The sequence below is a fragment of the Chiloscyllium punctatum genome, chromosome 11, assembly GCF_047496795.1.
Source record: "Chiloscyllium punctatum isolate Juve2018m chromosome 11, sChiPun1.3, whole genome shotgun sequence".
In the NCBI taxonomy this organism is placed as follows: domain Eukaryota; kingdom Metazoa; phylum Chordata; class Chondrichthyes; order Orectolobiformes; family Hemiscylliidae; genus Chiloscyllium; species Chiloscyllium punctatum.
The window spans coordinates 100057407-100078154 of NC_092749.1; the positions used below are offsets into that span (position 1 = coordinate 100057407).

The following is a 20748-nucleotide window of genomic DNA, read 5'->3' on the forward strand; positions in this document are numbered from 1 at the left end:
CCAGCAGGCAATTAGGAAAGCTAATGGAAAATTATTTAACAGGGGCTGGAGTAAAGGAGAAGGGAGGTCTTACTGCAACTGTACAAAGTGCTGGTGAGACCACATCTGTAGTGCTGGGAGTAATTTTGGTTCCCTTATTTAGGAAAGGATATTATATTACTGGAGGCATTTTTTTTTAGATTAGGTTAGATTCCCGACAGTGTGGATACAGGCCCTTCGGCCCAACAAGTCCACACCGACCATCCGAAGAGCAACCCACCCAGACTCATTCCCCTACACCTAACACTACAGGCAACTTAGCATGGCCAATTCACCTAACCTGCACATCTTTGGACTGTGGGAGGAAACTGGAGGAAACCCGGAGAAGAATGTGCAAACTCCACACAGACAGTTGCCCGAGGCAGGGATTGAACCTGGGTCCCTGGCACTGTGAGGCAGCAGTGCTAACCACTGTGCCACCGTGCCGCATTTCCGAGAATGTTAACGAGGATGCTCCATGGTATGGAGTGATTGTCTTATGAGCAAAGGCTAAACAGGTTAGGATGCCACTCATTGAAGTTTAGAAGAATAAGAAGTGATGTTATTGAAACTCATAGGATTCTTAAAGGAGTAAATGCTGAGAAGATGTTTCCTCTCATGGGAGAGTCTAGAGCACACAGTCTCAGAATAAAGGGGTACCAATTTATGACTCTAATAAGAAAGAATTTCTTCCCTCAGAGGGTTGTCAGTCTTTAGAGTGTTTTGCGACAGAGGCAGAGTCCTTGTGCATATTTAAGATTGAGATAGATAGATTCTTGATCCATAAAATTTAACTTTCATAGGATCATAGAATCCCTGCAGTGTGGAAACAGGCCCTCCGGCCCAACAAGTCCACACTAACCCTCCGAAGAGTAACACACTCAGACCCGTTCCCCACCCTACTATCCTACATTTACCCTTGACTAATGCACCTAAACAACACATCCCTGAACACTATGCACAATGTAGCATGGTCAATTCACCTGACCTGCACATCTTTAGATTGTGGAAGGAAACCAGAGCACCCGGAGGAAACCCACACCGACACGGGGAGAATGTGCAAACTCTCCACACAGACAGTCACCAGAGGCTGGAATCAATCCCGGGTCCCTGGCGCTATGAGGCAGCAGTGCTAACCACTGAGTCACTGTGCTGGCCCAAAAAATAGTCAGGGAGGGATCCAAGAAATATAGGCCAGTTAGTTAAATGCTCATGGTGGGAAAACTGTGTATAACCTGGGTCAAATTGAATTGCTCTTTTGGTTAATGAAAGAAACATAGTCATAGAGTCATAGAGATGTACAGCATGGATACAGACCCTTCGGTCTAACCCTTCCATGCCGACCAGATATCCCAACCCGATCTAGTTCCATCTGCCAGCATCCGGCTCATATCCCTCCAAACCCGGATTTATCAAGCACAAATCATGTTTGACAATGTGGATACTGAAAGTATGTTTTCTGTTCAGGAAATCTAGACGTGGGGGTTACTTCCTCTAAGATGGAGGGGAGGAGAAATGTCTTCTCTTGGGAGGGTCATTAGTCTTTGAATTCTCTTCTACAGAGAGCAGTCAAAGTGGGCATTATTGAATCTAGTGAAGGCTGAGGTAGACAGAGTTTTGTTTGACAAAGGAGTCATGGGTTATTGGCACCAGTCAAGAAAGTGGCTCTGAGACCGTGTTCAGCAATGAATAGTGGTACAGGTCCTGGACCATACCTATTCCTAATTTCTCATGATCTTATTATGATTGATATCATGTATCTGGGATTCCAAATGACATTTCATAGAGTGCAACGTATTAGATTTGTTCACAAGATTGTAAAGGGGCAGTAGCTGGGTGAATATGAGACTGGCTAAGAGATGGAAAGTGAAGAGTAATGGTGAACAATGATGATCGCCTTCTGCACTATGGCTTACCCCCCAGCAAACATACTTCCAGGGGTGCGTGTTGAGATCAGTTTAGTTTTTCCTGTGTGATGGGTGTTGCTCTGTCATTTAGTCTCAACCCTACTTTAGAGGGCTTCAGCTTGAGCCACTTCATACAGATCCATGAAACTCATGGGGTTGCTCAGAGCATCAACATTGGTCTAGCAATTTGCTTGATGTTCTCCTTCTGCTGTCAACATTCTAACAATCACAAGCCACCTTTGGACCTGATGATGCCAACCTGTTGCTTTAATATGGCAGCATCTCTTCAGCAGCCATCTTTATCCCTTGACTTGCTTCTTTCTAGCTAAACATTTAAATGCACGGTGATTCAGCTTCTTACAATTAGAGAATTATTTGTCCTCAGCCGGACATGCTTTCTTATTCTTGGGAAGTCTTCTGTAATATTTACATTCTGTCCCCTCAGTCTTGATCTTTCTGCTGGCTCTTCTCCAAATATCTTTTTCACCTTTTTCTAATATATTATTCTCATTAAGCTTGGAAAGTCTCTTGACTACGACTTGTCTGGTCTATCATTAATATGCTCGAATGATGATTGTCAATCTTACAGCTTTCGCACACATCAATAGCTTTCTTGAGAGATGGTTTCTTGATGCTCAGCAAATGTGGTCTCACTGCAAGATCTCTTGCAAGATTAAGACAATCCAACCCTAATGAAATTATCTTTCAGTTGTCCAAACTCCAGATGTACCAGTGCAGTCACATACTGATCACTAATCTTCCTTTTTCCTTTAGCTTTGAAATTCTACACATTCTATTCCGAACTAACATTAATACTGGATTCAAAGTGTGTCCTCAAAGTTTTCAAAATCTCTCCAACTATTCTGCTATTCTGATTCTAAGTGAAATTAGGCTGCAATATAGACTCATAAAGTCATACAGCATGGACACAGACTCATTCAGTCCAACTCATCCATGCTGATCATGTTTCCCAAGCTAAGCTAGTCCTACTTGCCTGCATTTGGCCCATTTCAAATTTCATCCTCTGAAGTAAACTGTCCCTCTCACTTAGCAGAGTCTTGTGTCCAGCTTTGGCATTCCTGATACCATTCCACCCTCGCTCGCAGATCTGGGAAGATCACATTTAACCTGTTGCTGAGTCTTCTCCCTATTAGCAACTCAGCTGGAACTATAGATTGTCACATTCTATTCCCAGTACTGATAACAGGGTTATGACTCTTACTCGCGCTCTGAGAGTGGGAAATAGATTAAATTCTGCCTCACATCTTCTGTAATTTCCATTGCACAATGGCGTTAAGTTACTTTAATTCAGCCAATGATTCAAAGTTGTAGACTAGTGGATTTTTAATACTTCTTTGCTATTTCTTTCAGCTGGCTCTTGTGTAGCTCAGAGAATTCACACACATTAAGCTGCACCACTGTAACTCCATGCTACAAACGTTGTGTGCTTAATGTTTGGCACAGACCACAGTTGGCAGGTATGGAAAGTTTGAATTATAAAGAAAGGCACTGGAGTGCAAATGGTTGAGACGTGACCTTATGGAGGTTTATAAAATCATGAGGGGTATAGATAGGGTTAATAATAGGTGTCTTTTCCATAGGATGTGGGACTTGAAGACTTGGGGGGGGGGGGGCGCAGACACATTTTTAAGATGACAGAGACAGATCTAAAAAAAGACATGAGGGGCAATTGTTTTACACAGAGAATGGTCTTCATGCAGAATGAACTTCCTGAGGAAGTGGTGGATGTGGTACAATTACAACATTTAAAAGACATTTGGATAAGTACGTGCATAGTTGAAAAATGTGGTGCTGGAAAAACACAGCAGGCCAGGCAGCATTCGAGGAGCAGGAGAATGAACATTTCGGGCATAAGCCCTTCTTCAGTACGTGCATAGCAAAGGTTTGCAGGGATATGGGCCAGGAGCAGGCAGGTGGCACTAGTTTAGCTTGGGATTATGTTCGGCATGGACTCGTTGGGCAGAAGTGTCTGTTTCTGTGCTGCATGACTCTATGGCTCTATGCTTATGACACACACACATATTATGGCAATGGGGGAGATTGGATAACTACAGCAAGCCAGCCAGTACATTCAGGGTACAATTGCATTTCTCCAAACACAGAGTACCAAAGCTGAAATGTTACAGTTTTTCTTTTGCTGTAACATCACATTTAATTAAAACCCATTTCTAAAAGTATCACTGGATACTGACAGAAGAAAGAAACACTGTCAGGGGTTATGAGTTAGGGGCAGATTGATAATGGCTGAATGTAGAAGACTCTTCTTTTCCATGAGATCATTCTGCTTGTGGAACAAATTGCTAACTGTTGTGTTGAGTGCTAAGGTACAGAATTCCTTCATTGGAGAATTGGCTGTGGAATGATTAATTAATTTAAGAAGCTGGTATCTTGTGGCATAAGTTAATGTGGTTTTCTGGACTAGTTTAAATTGTTTCAAGGTACTAACATTCCCCCCTTAATTATCCTGGATTTTAATTTATTTTCTCTCCTCTCCTAAGAGACTACATGGTTCTGAGTGGACAGAGAGTGTCAATATAGTAGCAAAAACAGAAATTTCTAGAAAAGCTCAGCAGGTTTAGCAGCATCTGTGAAGAGAAATCAGAGTTGATGTGTCTGAGGAAGAGTGACCCGATCCAAAATGCTAACTCTGATTTCTCTTTATAGATGCTGACAGACCTGCGGAGCTTTTCCAGCAATTTATTAAAATCACTACACTGTGGAAACAGGCCATTAGGCCCAGCAAGTCCAAACCGCCCCTCCGAAGAGTAACCCTCTGAGACCCATTCCCTTTACATTTCTCCTGACTAATGCACCTAACCTACACATCCCTAAGCACTGTGGTCAATTTAGCATGGCCAATTCACCTGACCTACACATCTTTGGACTGTGGGAGGAAACCGGAGCACCTGGAGGAAACCCACACGACACAGGGAGAACGTGCAAACTCCACATAGACAGTGGCCCAAGGCTGGAATAAAACAATGGTACTGTGAGGCAGCAGTGCTAACCACTGAGCCACTGTGCTGTTTTTGTTTCTCATTCACAGCATCGGCAGTTCTTTCGTGTTTATATAGTAATGGCTGTTCATTGTGACTGGAGTATTACAGATGAACTTGTTTGTTTTCTTTTCCCTAGCTGACATTTTTGTATGCTCAGATGAAAGATCCCAGAAATGAAAGTGTGCAAACTTACTGAAACAGTCAATAACCAAGTGTAAATATTTAATTCAGTATTTATTTGCTAGCTGCACAGCTTGGGACTAGTAACAGTGATTTACAGCTGTGGGCTTTCATTTAACTTTTACATCCAAAACATAAGATCTTCTGCAGTAGCATGCTTATTGTGTTTGGGAAATACAGCTCAGGTCAAGTGTGACAACTTCAAGATTTTTCAAATTATATTGTTTGACCCCTTAACTTATGGTTTACACATACAGAGGCATGGAATTAGTAACTTACGAGCTATGAGTAATCCTGAGAAAGAATAAAGTAAAAAATGATGGCAAGAATGTGGTTTGAGCAACTGTGGACATAAACATGTGACCTTCTACTCCATTTCACAGTGTTTTCTAATTGGTTATTCAATCTCCACAATTCTTCTCAGTTAAGTGAAATTATAGTTATCTAATGACTTTTGTGGTACACTTACCTTCTCCTGCTGGGTTCTGTTCTCTACAAACTAAAAGGTGTTCAAGCTTTGAACATTTTTTTGAATTACCCAGAAGCCTGGGGAGCCTTTAATTCCCATGGCTACTTTTTCCATGGCAAAGCCTTGGCCAATAAGAGTTGACTTGCCAACCAATCAGCACCCTTTTCTCCAGTGATGTCAGTTGCATCATTTGAAATCTGGCATTCTTGCATTGGTCCTGATGAGTACACGTGAAAAACTATGACAACATGCCCTTCTTTCCAGGAATATTCACGTTTCCATTCTTTGTTAGATAAGAAATTGTTTAACGTTAAAGCACAGGGAAAATCGTGGAAGTAATTACTCCATATTATGATCAAGCACATCCTCCAAAAGACCATTAAGATCAATTATTTTGTGGTATTTATGAAACGCAAAGGCATGCAGGTAAATTCCCAGTTCATTTCTGTGGATTGAGTGGGTGTACATGCTTTCAATGTCTGTGTTCCTGTGACTGCCCAGATGTGTGGGCATATCCAGGAAAGCATTCAGTCACACATGCAATAAAACCACATGAATCATCTTAAAGACCAAGAAAAATGCTAAAGGTGTACAGCCTCCATATTAAGGAGTATTTGGTCATCCTTTTGCCAGACGTTAATAAACAACAATATGATGATACAAATTGCATCGACACTACATTTTCACTTCTAAAATATTCTGTTACATATTTATTTAATTAATGACATAAATTATGGCCTTTCTCCTCAAATGTTCCCTCCAGATGTCTCTTTTATATATAAAAAAATCTCCTCTACTAACGCAGTAATTCAAACCGTACTATCAACTCAGAGGCTGTCTGGTAATTTGTCAGTGTCCTTTCTCCTGCCTGAGCTTGCTTATCATTCTGTAGGGCTGCAGATGTGTCTTACGGAAAGGGACAATCAGTATTTACACCACTTTCCTTGTAATTTAATAAAATAAATATTTTATTTTTTACTTGTGATCAGTATATTAACTTGTGTGCAATTTTGATAGTGACATATTGGATTGGAAATGACCTGCTTATTATGCCTTCATACCCTCTGTAAATGAGTTACACCGATGATGAGTGATACTTAGCAGGGCTGTAAGGAGTTAAAATGGAATCTGCACAACTCTATTACTACACCACATGGTATACTTATCCACGGGGTATCTCCTCATTATACTGAGATGTCAACCTTAACAAAAATAAACTTCTTTTCAAGCATAAAATGTTTGCCAAACACTTCTCTCATGCACATAGTACTCACTTAAAGATGCTTTAGTGCATTAGAACACAAAAGACTTGCCATTATATTGAACCTCTGACATAAAATAATGCACCAAAATAGAACTGTATCACATCTCACGTAATGTCAACTTAGAATTCTGTGATGCATTTTTAGCAACTTTTAGGGAAAGTACATATGAGAAATAAGCAGAAAGACTTTTCTAAAAAAAAACAATTCCCCACCCTGATCTACACACCAAAGTGTGAACAAGCAAAATTAATGTACCTGGTTCTGCATTCGTGGAGCGTCAGAGGCTGAGCGGTGACTTTATAGAGGTTCATAAAATCATGGTTAAAAATCACACAACATCAGGTGGTTGTGAAGGAGCAGCACTCTGAAAGTTAGTGCTTCCAATTAAATCTGTTGGACTATAACCTGGTGTTGTGTGACTTTTAACTTTATACACCCCAGTCCAACACCTGCCACTCCAAATTATAAAATCATGAGGGGCATGGATAGGGTAAACAGTAAAGGTCTTTCTCTAGGGTGGGGGAGTCCAGAACTAGAGGGAATAGGTTTAAAATGAGAGGGAAAAGATTTAAAAGGGACGTAAGGGGCAGCTTTTTCATTCAGAGGGTGGTGCGTGCATGGAACGAACTGCCAGAGGATGTATTGAAGGCTGGTAGAATTAAAACATTTAAAAGGCATCTGGATGGGTATATGAATAGGAAGGGTATAGAGGGATATGAGCCAAGTGCTGGCAAATGGGACTAGATTAATTCAGATTAATTCATGGTGGCACAGTGGTTAGCACTGCTGCCTCAGAGCGCCAGAGACCCGGGTTCAAATCCCACCGCGGGCAACTGTCTGTGTGGAGTTTGCACATTCTCCCTGTGTCTGCGTGGGTTTCCTCCCACAGTCTAAAGATGTGCAGGTTAGGTGAATTGGCTATGCTAAATTGCCCCTAATGTTAGGTGTAGGGGGATGGGTCTGGGTGGGTTGCTCCTCAGATGGTCGGTGTGGACTTGTTGGGCTGAAGGGCCTGTTTCCACACTGTAGGTAATCTAATCTAAAATCTGGTCAATGCACATGAGTTGGACTGAAGGGTCTGTTTCCATGCTGTACATTTCTATGACCTTATTCTCAGGTAGATTTCAGTTTCACTACTACTAAGGCACATCCTCCTCCAAACTAAAACTCAAGAATGTCATACATTCCTCCAACTAATGTCAACTATCATAAAGGGGCTAAATAACAAAAATTCTATCATCTTTTTGCCATCGACTCAAATATTCAAATTTTGTTCAAACACTTCCTTTCTTCAAGTGAAACATTTCCTGGATTTTCTCTGAATGGACATACTGCTGTTTTATTTATGATGGGGGGGGGGGGGGAAAGGACAATTTATTCACCAGGCTGAGGCAAAGAAAAGTTGTGCAGAGAGTTGATTATTTCACCAGGGAGTCAGAAACAAATGTTGCCCATAGTTTTTTTGGAATCCCAATGTTTACAAACAGTCGGCGCCAGGATAATCTCTCCGTCCCACCACCCCATCTCACACACACACTCAAAACAGGAGCCCACGTGGTCTCCCAAAGTTTGGGCAAAAGTTTAACTTTTTTTTGTTTTAAAGAAGGTAAAGTACTGCTGGAAATCTGAAACAAAAGCAAAGAGAAATCAGCAAATCTGTGCAAAGAGAGAGAGAGAGAGAGAGAGTTAGGGTTTCGTGTCCACTGTGAGTCTGAAGAGTTTCTCCAGCAGACCTCTGTTTTTCTTTCAACTTTTGTTTTGCTTTCTCTGTCTCTTTGAGTTGTTGTGGGTGCCGGAGCGCTTGCGCAGTGGGATGAGCTGGTCAGAGAGCGGAGTGAGCGAAGCTGGAACCTCATTTGCTCTCTGTCTCTCCCCCCTCTTGCTGTCTCTCTCTCTCTCTCTCTCTCTCAGAGCAGTTGTCACTTTGTGCTGGGAGCTGGGAAGTAGTGAAGCCCCTTCCCTCTGGGGACGCAGGTGAGTGCTGGCTGACTGACTGAGGTGCTGGGGGGGGGGGGGTGGGAGCTGAAAGCAGAGCTGCCTGTGTATTTGGTCGAAAAGGGAGAAGGTTCTTTTTTTTGTTGTTTTGGCTTGCTGCGGCTGCCTTTTGTTTTTGATGCCCTGATGTGAGTGAGCAGCTGTTTGACCGAGTTCTGGTCTGCTTTCGGCCCCCACTCTCTCACAGAAGTGTTTTATTTCCTTGTGTTATTCTCTTCTCCCTCAACGTGTTTGCCCTGGTGACCAGCCTTCATGGATGGTCAGAAACTCGTAGCCTTGTCAGGCAAGGAACTCTGTATGTACTGGGGGAGGGTGGTCATGTGGGGAAGGCTCACTGCTGTTGGAGTGGGGGGGGGGGGGGGTGAGGAGGTGAGGAGAGAGGCGGGGGAAGAGATATGCGTTTGTTTGAAAGGCTTTGATCGAAGGATGGTGTTGACAGCACTGATTTCTCATGGGATGCTTTTTTAAAACCTTCTGGTGTGTGCAGTACAGCTGAAATTAATTCTTGTGAAAAAGTAACCTGGATTAACCTGTGTAGAATGCTGATATTATCTAAAAACCCAACAGCAATCTGCTTGTTGCTGTTCATTCATTTTTCACTTCTAAGCTCATTTCATGCGTACCTCTTCCTACAAATATTTGGCCACTTGTTTATAACTGCCAGGGTGCAATGTATTACGACTGCTCTCAATGCCACTGTGGTGCCTTTGTTATGTTGTGTTACTGAGGCTGATATATCTTTAGTTCCTTCTGCATTTGTTGCTTTGTTTCTGTTGTGCTCTTCGGTGCTGTTTTACAAAGATTAAACTTCCCGGAAAGAGTTAAAGCTTTGTCTCTGATAAAGACACAAAGACTTGGATTTAACTGGCAATACAGACAAAGGCAGAGAGCTATCAGCTCTCAGACAGCAGGAACTAGACAGAGCCCATGTATAATCTGTTATGTAAATTCCTGGAATCGAAGGCACCTTATTAACTCTTAAATGTGCCTCTGCTGACTTCTTAAAATACCTTTTGCACTTCTGTTGTGGAATAATAAGCATAACTGTCAGGGATAATTTCATGAGAAATGGATGGAACCAAATGAACTAACATATAATAGCTCAGATTCGTGAGAAGTCGTATTGTGTTCAGCTTGTACACATCATGATGCCCATTTAAATGGTGGATAAACATGGCTGATAGTAAATAATCTAATCTAATTATGTGGAAACAGGCCCTTCGGCCCAACAAGTCCACACCGACCCTCCGAAGAGCAACTCACCCAGACCCATACCCCTACATTTTCTCCTTCACCTAACACTCCGGGCAATTTAGCATGGCCAGTTCACCTAACCTGCACATCTTTGGACTGTGGGAGGAAACCAGAGCACCCGGAGGAAACCCATGCAGGCACAGGGAGAATGTGCAAACTCCGCACAGATGGTTGCCCGAGGCGGGAATTGAACCCGGCTCCCTGGTGCTGTGAGGCAACAGTACTAACCACTGTGCCACCGTGCAGCCTAAAATAATGAAGAGTCATAATGGAATAGTGTAGGTAAAATGGGTTTTAGATTGGTTTCACAAGTTGGTGCAACATGGAGGGCTGAATGGCCTGTACTGTGGTGTAATGTTCTATGACTTTCTGGATTGCAAAGGTTAGGAGTTACTATGTAATAAGTGCCTGCAGCTGTATGTTTTGCATTTCTTCATAGTCTAAATTTTCAGCCTTAGATTATAGTGATTGCTATGGCTGAAATCTGAGAATTTGCCTGCTAATTAACAGTATGCGACATCTTTGGACAATGGAATGGAAATGCAGGTAGTAGTTTCTAGCAAAAATATTTCCCTTAAATATTTTGGCATTCCATCTGAGGTCCAGCATTGTGCAAAATTTGGTGGTTTCATCTTGGAGAGTTTCCCTATTTCTAAGTATTTATTTCAGTACCGGATGTTCAAATTCATCTTTTAAAAATCTTCATTCCTTTCGATTCGCTGTAGTAGTTCATTTCAGACTTTTTTTACTGTTGACTCTGGACCCCCTTCCAATGTTTTTATTTATTCATTCAAGGGATGACAATGTCACTGGCTAGGCCAGCATTTATTGCCCATTCCTAAATGACCAGAGTTAACCACGTTGCCGGTGGCCAGGAGATTTCCTTCCCTAAAGAGAATTAGTGAGCAAGATTGATGTTTTGTTACCATTAGGCTAACCTTTTACTTCAGATTATTGTTGAATGTAAATTTCATAGTCTGTCGTGGTGGCATTTGAACCCAAATCCCCAGAAGAATGTGCTTCTGGTTCAGTGACATTAACACTACGCCACCATCTCTAGCGGTTTTTCTAGTGTTTTTTTTTCATCCCTTGCCACATCGCATATAAACTGCCAACCTTGTTTTTAAATACTTCATCACATTTCTAAGATTTATGTAATGTTTCAAATTTTTCATCGTCATTTAGTTTCTTTCAATATAGTGCTTACAGTCACTACAGTTACAATTACAATAAATATTCACAATTCATATCAAACAGTGTCTGTTGCATACAGTCAGAATGGTTTCAACGCAGGAACACAAGGTTGGAGCAGCAGTCGAGCATGGAATCTTGTTGAGCCTACTCTGCTACTCAGTACAATAAAATAGGCTCTTGTTACAGCAAGCAGGAACCTTGATGTCAGGTAACAGGTAGTAAGCATGCAAGAGTGAGCCAGGTAGTTTGATCCACCTTTTGCTATACCTTACAGTTGTGTGTTGATTGTCGCTGGACTATTGTAGAAACACAGCTGTGGAAAACCATATACTTCTCAAACATTAAAAGATCATGGATGGATTATTTAGGTGTGTGTGGTTCTTGTTTGATCCTGGCTGAGTACACATTTTGTAATAAATCCAGAGAAGGAACGGCAATCCATCATCCTGCATTTTAAGCATACCCATGGGCAAGACTCTCTTTCTGCTGACTTAAGCCATTCTTTGAAACTTTGGTCACCTTAAAAGGACAGTTGGAAGCCAATCAAATGTATGACTCATCTATTCTTACTACAGGTAATACATATCCTGCTAGTCCTCAATCTAGGGGACGTTTTGTGGCTCCAGGCCGACTATTTTACTAATAATAGGAATGACTGTGAAGTATACCATGGCTCAGTGCAAATTAACAATTGAGAGACTATTACATGCAAGTCTGGCATCCAATACCATAATACCACAAGTACCCTCCGCTGTCTTGTAGGAGCACTGAAAAATTGCATTATTTGTCGAGGTCGATGTAACCTTCAACTGTAGGTTCTCAGTGCTGAATTCATCTTACCATCTAAGTGTATCAGAATTGCCTTTATTCATTGTTCCACTTTTGATTTAGAGGCTTGAGCTGTTTGTCTGAGGTGAGTTGGGACGGTTGCACATGAAGGGACTTTCTACAATAACAATCCAGTTCTTCTGGGGACTGAGCATCTCACTCGGTGGAGCTGCAGTTTGGTTGGTTTCAGAATTGCAAATGTGTCATGATGCTGACTTGAGGGGAGAACTTTCTGGATTTCGGATTAACCAGACCCGCTCAATTGTGGTCTCCTTGTTATGGGAAAGAGTTTGCTAAACTTGAAAGCATGCAGGTAAGATTTACAAGGATGTCGCCGGGGTTGGAGGGTTTTAGCAATAGGGAGACGCAGAATAGGCTGGGGCTATTTTCCCTGGATTGTCAGAGGTTGAGGGGTGACCTAATAGAGGTTTATAAGATTATGAGGGGCATGGATAAGGTGAACAGGCAAGGTCTTTTTTCCCCGAGGGTAGGGGATTCCAAATATAGAGGATTTAGGGTGAGAGGGGAAAGATTTAAAAGTGACCAAAGGTGCAAAACTTTCACACACAGGGTGGTGCATGGATGGAATGAGCTGCCAATGGAAGTGGTGGAGGCCAGTTGAATTGCACCATTTAAAAGGCAGCTGGATGGGCACATGAATAGGAAGGGTTTAGAGGGATATGGGCCAAATGCTGGCAAATGGGAAGGTATTAATTTAGGATACTTAGTCGACCTGGACAAGTTGGATCGAAGGGTCTGTTTCTGTCCTGTACAACTTGATGTCTCCAAAACAGTGCAAAAGTGTTGTACCTTTACTGAGTTCCCAGCATTAAAATTGCTCATGTTGATGAGCACAAAATACCATGAGAAAAGTCTAATTTTGAGGATTATTTAATGTCCTGGAGTAAAGATCTGGTGGAAGCTGCAGGTATTGGAGTAGGTCTTGCTTCACCCACAAGTTACTCAGTGGTTTTTGAAACTGAAACAAATGGTTATGTGTGATAGTGTCATTGAAAGAAAGTTAAGTGATCAGTTGTTTCTGAGGCTTGGAGCACCAAATGACATTTATGAAGTGTTTAAAATCTTATTCAACGGGATGATTAACATCGCGATCAAGCAATTGGGTGCGGCTTTAGCTTCATACTGAAAATAGAGATGGGCGACATTTGACAGACAAGGTAAAGGAAGTAATAGTAAGGTAGTGTTCAAGAACCATCAAGACATTTGAGACCGTGTAGGGGAAGATTGAGAAATGGTACTTTTTATCAAGTTAGGGGAAGCCACCAGAGCTGGATAGGAGCCAAGGGTGATTATAATACACACCCTGTTATAAGGGAACCAACCCTTGCAAACTAAAAACTACCTTGCACGGTGGTTGGAGATCTTTCTTACCTGATGACGAAGACCAATGTGCAAGAAAGAGTTATCAGTTGTGAGAAAATCACCTAATATCTGTGACCCACTCAGACTAATGAGGAGAGTGGGTCCGATGAAGAAAATGACTTTTGGGTGAGATCTCTAACTGGGAGCAGGTGAGGACTGCAGATGCTGGAGATCAAAGTCGAGAGTGGGGTGCTGGAAAAGCACAGCAGATCAGGCAGTATTCGCGAAGCAGGAGAATTGACATTTCGGGCACAAGCCCTTCATAACTACCTGATCCAATAGAGCAAAAATAAATTGTCGGAAATTAACATTCACAGCTGTAGCACAGCTGTGGCAAGAAATCACAAAATATTTTTGTACTTATCCAATGAGTACAATCTAATCATAAGCAGTGCTGGACCTTTTTGATTAATGTAGAAAGTGAAAATCTCCTTGCCAATCCTTTCCTGAATTAAAACCTGTGAGCAGAATGTTAGTAAGACCAAAACACAATGCATTTTACCCTTGCTTCAGAGTGCACTACAATGGTTTTGTTTTAGTTTATTGAAGGGCTGTGGGTTGAGCCAGCATTTACTGCCGATCCCTGACTTCCCCAGAGAATGTGGTGGTGAGCTGCCTTCTTGAATCACTGCAGTCTGTTTGTCATGGGTACGCCCACAATAGTGTAAGGGAAGGGAGTTTCAGGATTTTGACCCAATGAGACTGAAGGAACGTTGATATGTTTCTAAAGTCCGGATGATGAGTAGCTTGGAGAGGAATTTACAGGGGGTTGGTGTTCCCATGTATCTGTTGACTTTATCCTTCTAGTTGACAGTGATCATGAGTTTAGAACGTGTTGTTGGGGGACCCTTTATGAATTTTATGTACTGTTGAATACAAGTAACAACACAGCCTCCCGCATGCCTCTTTCCAACACTGTTGGAAATTGGAAGCTCCTGGAATACAGGTGGTTCTCCAATAATGCCTTAGTTGCGTTCCAGCAAAAAAAATCGCTTAATAGAAATAATGGGGTCTATGGGAAAAGTGAGGTTGGGGCAGACCAGCAACAAACATCACTCAGTATCACTCAGTATCACTCAAAAATCACCCAAAAGTCTAATGCAAAGTATCGCACGTCCTGAATGAAAGTTGAAATCATACTGATTAACAAAACAAAAGTAAATTTAACACAGTGCATTTAAAAAGATGTAAAAAAAGCTGTTTGCTGCAATACTTCTCACAGAAAGCTGCTGTGTTGGCAGCTGACATTGGCGCGTACGCAGAATGGCACAAAAAGTGGAACAAACATTGTGCATGTGCTGACACTGGAGTGTGCGCAGAACAGCAAGAACATTGACACATGCCCAGAACAGTGTGGAAATTTCGATGTGCGGATGCGCAGACGAAGTGCATGAACCGATCCCCACTAGAATTACACTATTGCCAACTGAGGTAAATATTCTCCAAAGTCCCGTGCCCTAATTCTTCAGCAATGTCGTATCCAAATCGCACTGCCAAAACATGCATTATCCCAAAGCTACTTTATCAGTCTAGGAATAACAGGATATATTATGTCATTTTGTGACATTATGTCACTTTTTAATGATGAAAAGCTACAGTAGGACCTTACTCCAAAATCTTTAAGGTCTTGTTTGATTACGCAGTGCTTCAAGCCCCTCTCTAGTTATTCTGGCAGCAGACTTTCATCTCTTGCTCCATCTCTCTTTATGTCAATCTGATCTTAATCTCCTCCTGCTGCAAATATTCTGGCTGTTTTGCTCATGTGAACTTTGGGACTTTGCCTTGAAGCTTTGAGATCTCTATTATGTTCCATCCATAATGTTGTAAATATGTTAGTTGATATCAAAGAAAACCTCTCAGTCTTATCCCTGCCTTTGAAAGTTCTCACCACCCACGCTATCAGAGGCTTGATATTGTGCAATCTGATTCTTGTGGCACAAAATAAACGTCTTCTGGGGACAGAAGATATGGCTGCGCAAAATGATGCTTTTCGTTGTTGGGAGTTATTTTAGAATACCAGAAGGAGATTTTCAATTTTGAAATGCCTAGTTTTGATGATGTGTGTTTTTCTCGTTTTGAGGCTCTTATCTCTCCTGCTTCTTTTGTTTACCATAAAATTCCATGTACTGTGTTTCTGTTCATACTTTTCTTTTTCATTTGTTTTCTCCAACTTATTTTTCTTTTGTGTTTATTTGGTTCCATTTTTATAGTGTGATGTGTTAGTTTATGCATGGTGCTAAACAAGACATTATGCACCAAGCACTAAAATGATCCAGAGTGTTCCCAAATTTTTTTTCTCATTGGCTTCTGTCCTTTTGTTCACTCAAAGAACAAAACCTGAAACAATTTGGTTTTTAAACTGATAATGAAGTAAGCAATATGCAACTTTGATTGATTTTAATATTTTGTGTGGTAACACAGTGAGCTGTGTGTATTCTAATATGGTAAATTGAGAGCAAGAGCTTAGTTTGATTTCTGTCCACTAATTTACTCAGCTTTTCAATGGATTAAATGCTAGTTTAAAAATGCTCCTCTGTAAGGCTCTGAAATTTGAACTATGTACAGACACCATCTCTCAGCCCTTGAGAATTGACTTATGATGTTTAAGCTCCACAGGAGGAGATTACAGTGTGAACCTGCTGTGAAGTGTTGCTGTTGGCATTGTGGATGGTAGAGATGGATAACTAGGGTGTGCACACGGACTTTGAGCCTGTCATAGTCTCGTCTTGTCAGCGTTATTGAATATTGCTAAGGTCTGCCTACGCACTGTTTTGTATTGCATAAAAGATAATACTTGCCCATGCTATAATTTTCCTGTAATTCCCTTGGGGATAAAGAATATAATCACACGATTGTAATGGCTGAGTAAAAGAGAGGATGAGGAATGGATTTCTTAAGGAAGTGGCTGCAGGAAAAAAACACACAACAAAATAATACAGGATTGCCTGCGGAAATTACTTTGCAAAGTTTCACATGACACAAGGTAAGAAAATATTGTCATTTTCACTCATTTATAAGGATTCATTACAAGCAAAAGCATTTGAAAATGATTATTTGTACATTAGAAATGCTTTAAGCTTTAAATGCAACTGACTTGTAACGTCATACTGTTTCTGTCTTCTCCCTGTTTTTAGGTAACCTTGTGTTCCATGGATATTATTGCATCAAACAACTCTAACCTCTAAACTCCGAGCTTCCATTATCAGTCTTCCACCTAACTCTCCTCAACAGTTCAATTATCTGCAGTTCCTTCCAATGATTTGTTCATCCTATCTATAAATCCCACCACCAGCTATGTTCATTTAACTTTGATCCGTTAGGCAGCTTTGGTGGGTTTTTTTAAGGATAGGCATTGGGCGCAGTCAGAGCACATTTACTGGATTGACACCAGGAATGGATGGGTTGTGTTACATGGGTAGGTTGGACTGATTGGTTTGTTTCTTTTTCCCTTATTTCTTCTTTCCTTCTCTCGGTTTGTTAAAGTCACTGTCTTTCACAGAAGTGACCTTTAGTTTTACTTTGATAGTCAGTACTTTCAGTTATAGAACCTGTGTTTATCAAGATTAGAATGTCTCATTCGCTAATGAATGATGGCTATGACGTTCTGATTACATATTAGAGATGTTAAGATCTGTTATCACCTCCCTAAAAGGACTGTAGCAAACACTTAAGACATCGTTGATTTACTACTGATCTGAAATAAAATTATTGTCGGTACAGACACAAGTTGTGGGAGGTTTGCTTTATCAAGACTTCCAACTATTGATTTTGGGCAAAATCTATGCATGGTATATAATTTTAGTCATATTCATGTTGTTCGTGATTCACTGATCTGAGTTTAAAACATCTTGTTACTGTCATTAAATCTATTGAATGTTGTGAAAGCTGATTGAAAAACTCAGTTTGTAATCCTCCTGACAGAATTAGTATCAGTTTCTCCAACTGCTACTTTACAACCAGCCACACCAGTTGCACTTGACATTGCTGCCATAAACTGTAGTGGTACTTGCCAGTGTTTGATCCAAAGTGTCACCCTGCTCTGTAATCTGAGCTGCTTTATTTTACTCCCACAGCAAGACCATCAATTAATAAAGAAAAAAAGACATGCAGATGTACGTCACTTTTGAGACCACTGGACATTTTGACAGCTGATATAAGGACTTTTAAAAGTGGTCTGGTGATGCTGTATGAAGGATGAACATTAGTCAGGGCCGTGGGAATATCTCCTTGCTGTGTTTTTTAGAAATAGTAATATGGGATCTTAGGCATTCACCTGCTGAGGGAGCTGGGATTCAATGTCTCACCTTTAAAGACTGCACCTCCAAAAGTGCAGCATTTCCATTGGTACTTCACTGGCATATCAGCTTTGGATTCCAAAGTGGGATTTGAACTCCAAGCTTTGTGAGTGAGTTGACAATGCTACCTGTTGGGTTATGTACCTCAGTCAGTATTCGTTATGCCTTTTAAGAAACAAGTTCATGACATCACCACCATCACAGCATGTAATCTGAGGGTATAAAGGTCTCAGACTCCAGATCACTTGAAGCAAGATAAACAACCCCAAGCATGCTTTTTTGCTGGAACTGAATAACCTTATACTAGCCCAGGTATGTGCGTCTCTGAATGCAAAAATTGTATATAATAGCCAGCTGTAATAACTATCCGTTGGGCTCTTCAATACCACATTATCTACACGCTGTTGCTGCTTCACACCGAGGATGGCATAAGTATTCCTGCATCGGGTAAAATAACCTGCCAAAGGCAAAACCCCCATTATTACTGACCGAACCATGGCTGACGCACTAAAAATGGCCAAAGGCCTAAGCCTGGAGCTTAGGATATTACACTTGTCATATTTGTTCACATGAAACTGTGCCATCAAAATTCATTGTATATAATTTTCTAATTTTGTGGCTTCTGAATCAGTTACCCATTTTCAAAGCATTTTTATTTCATCCATCTGATGGATTAGATTGTGTTTTTCTTGTGGAAGTTAACACTTTTGCAAAATCTTGTGGGTGGCACAGTGGTTAGCACTGCTGCCTCACAGCGCCAGAGACCTGGGTTCAGTTCCCGCCTGAGGCAACTGTCTGTGTGGAGTTTGCACATTCTCCCCGTGTCTGCGTGGGGTTCCTCTGGGTGCTCGGGTTTCCTCCCACAGTCCAAAAAATGTGCAGGTGAGGTGAATTGGCCATGCTAAATTGCCCGTAGTGTCAGGTGAAGGGGTAAATGTAGGGGAATGGGTCTGGGTGGGTTGCTCTTCAGAGGGAGGGTGTGGACTTGTTGGGCCGAAGGGCCTGTTTCGACACTGTAAGTAATCTAACTATGTCATCATCCTGTTCTGTTTCACTATTCTGCAGAAATAATTGTCTATGTGTGTTAACTGAGACCAATGAGAAAATAAATCTTGCATTCAATATTTAAGAACCCTTTAGGATTTGCATCAGTCAGAGAGATATGGGTCTGGGTGGGTTATTCTTCGGAGGGGCGGTGTGGACTGGTTGGGCCAAAAGGCCTGTTTCCACACTGTAGGGAATCTAATCTAATCCAAAAAACCCTAAGTGAACTTGAATCTCACAGATTCTGGAGCCTCTGATATTTTGATAGTGGGAGTGCTACATACTGATGTAGGGTGCATCGGTATTTCAATTATATGTGTATTTGGTGACAGAAAAGAGTGAAGTACGACAGACTACCTCAGACTTTGCCCTGATACTAAAGAACTTTGTAATTTCTGTCAGTTAATTAATAATACTTGCAGGCAGAGTTTGAACTTCTCAAGTTACAACTAGTTACTTTTACAGGTATACATTGTTTTATTTCTTCCATCTGTTACAATTTCATACGTTGTTAATTACATAAAACAATGACAGCTGCATTTTGTAGCCTTTTAGAAATGTCATTATGCCCTTGTTGCAAGTGTTAAGCTGAAATTGGATTTCCTGATCGATAATTCCCAAAGGGTTTGTCATAAGCTTAAGACCTGTTTCAAGCAAAAAGATGACAATTTAATTCATTGGAGAAAATCTGGCGGAGATATAGGAAGCAACAAAGCTAATTTCACTGTCTTGAGACCACTTATCAGTGGGCTCGAGACTTTCTCTGCTTGAAATATTTATTTAGTCTTCCCAAGATGTGATTGTCTCTGTCTCTGCCCTCAACCATTCCCCTAGACAAAATATATTTCCCAACAACGGATTGCACAAAAAAGGTTTAACCTAATCCCTCTTCTCATCTTTGGCAATTTGATATTGATTGCACCACGTAGAAAGTGAGGACTGCAGATGCTGGAGATCAGAGTCGAGAGTGTGGTGCTGGAAAAGCACAGCAGGTCAGGCAGCATCCGAGGAGCAGGAGGTTCAACGCTTTGGGCATAAGCCCTTCATCAGGAATTTTGGGAGAGTCTGGGGAGTGTTGCCAAAGAGACCTGGGGTCCAGCAGCACAGTTCCTTGCAAGTGGAGTCACAGGTATACAAGGTGGTGAAGGCGGCGTTTGGCATGCTTGCCTTCATTGGTGACAACCTTTGGTATAGGAATTGGGATTTCATATCTGATGAAGGGCTTATGCCCGAAACGTCGATTCTCCTGCTCCTCAGATGCTGCCTGACCTGCTTTGCTTTTCCAGCGCCACGCCCTCAACATTGATTGCACCACACACAGACACACACACATCACTGAGTACCTAACCATTGGAAATAATGTGCCCTTTCTCACTTTTTTCCAAAGTCTTGATAATTTGTTAACATCAGTATAATTCCATCCAACTTTCTCCTCTTCAGTGGAAATAGTCCCAATAGTTCCAGTTCTCTCCAACTCATTCACACTCTATACTCATTCATTGACCTACTGCCACACTGTACTCAGTTGCATTTTTGAAAGATAGTCCATTGTTTATTTTGCAATGTTTATAGTTTAATCTTTTTGCTTTCATTTTCAGTGAACTATATATATGAATATAAACATGTTTGTCCGTACCTTTTGCCTTTCCATTTGAATGTTCACTCAAGTTCCTTGTTTATCTTCCAAAATGCATTGTCTAGCATCTTGCATTGCTTCTTCTATCTATCTGTTATCTTGAGGTCTTTTGTAATGCTTCCAGCTGCTTATTAAATGTCCTGTTTTGGGGTGATTAGTAAATTTTGAGAATGTACCCCCGAATAGAAGATCATAGAATCATATAGCATAGAAACCGACCCCTCTGTCCAACTCATGCACGCTGACCAAACATCCCGATC

The 20748-nt window shown here is 41.3% G+C and overlaps 1 protein-coding gene across 3 annotated transcripts in view; it reads left to right on the forward strand.

The window, feature by feature from the left end:
• The first annotated feature begins 8677 nt into the window (after nucleotides 1-8677).
• The window catches only part of LOC140483265 (ras and Rab interactor 2-like), a 157051-nt gene continuing 144980 nt past the window's right edge, over nucleotides 8678-20748 (forward strand). For 2 of the 3 annotated variants that reach the window (XM_072581406.1, XM_072581408.1), the window contains exon 1: nucleotides 8678-8833. The gene's annotated coding sequence lies outside the window, so the exon portion shown is untranslated. The remainder of the gene's footprint in view (nucleotides 8834-20748) is intronic. The other variant, XM_072581407.1, reaches the window with a different exon arrangement.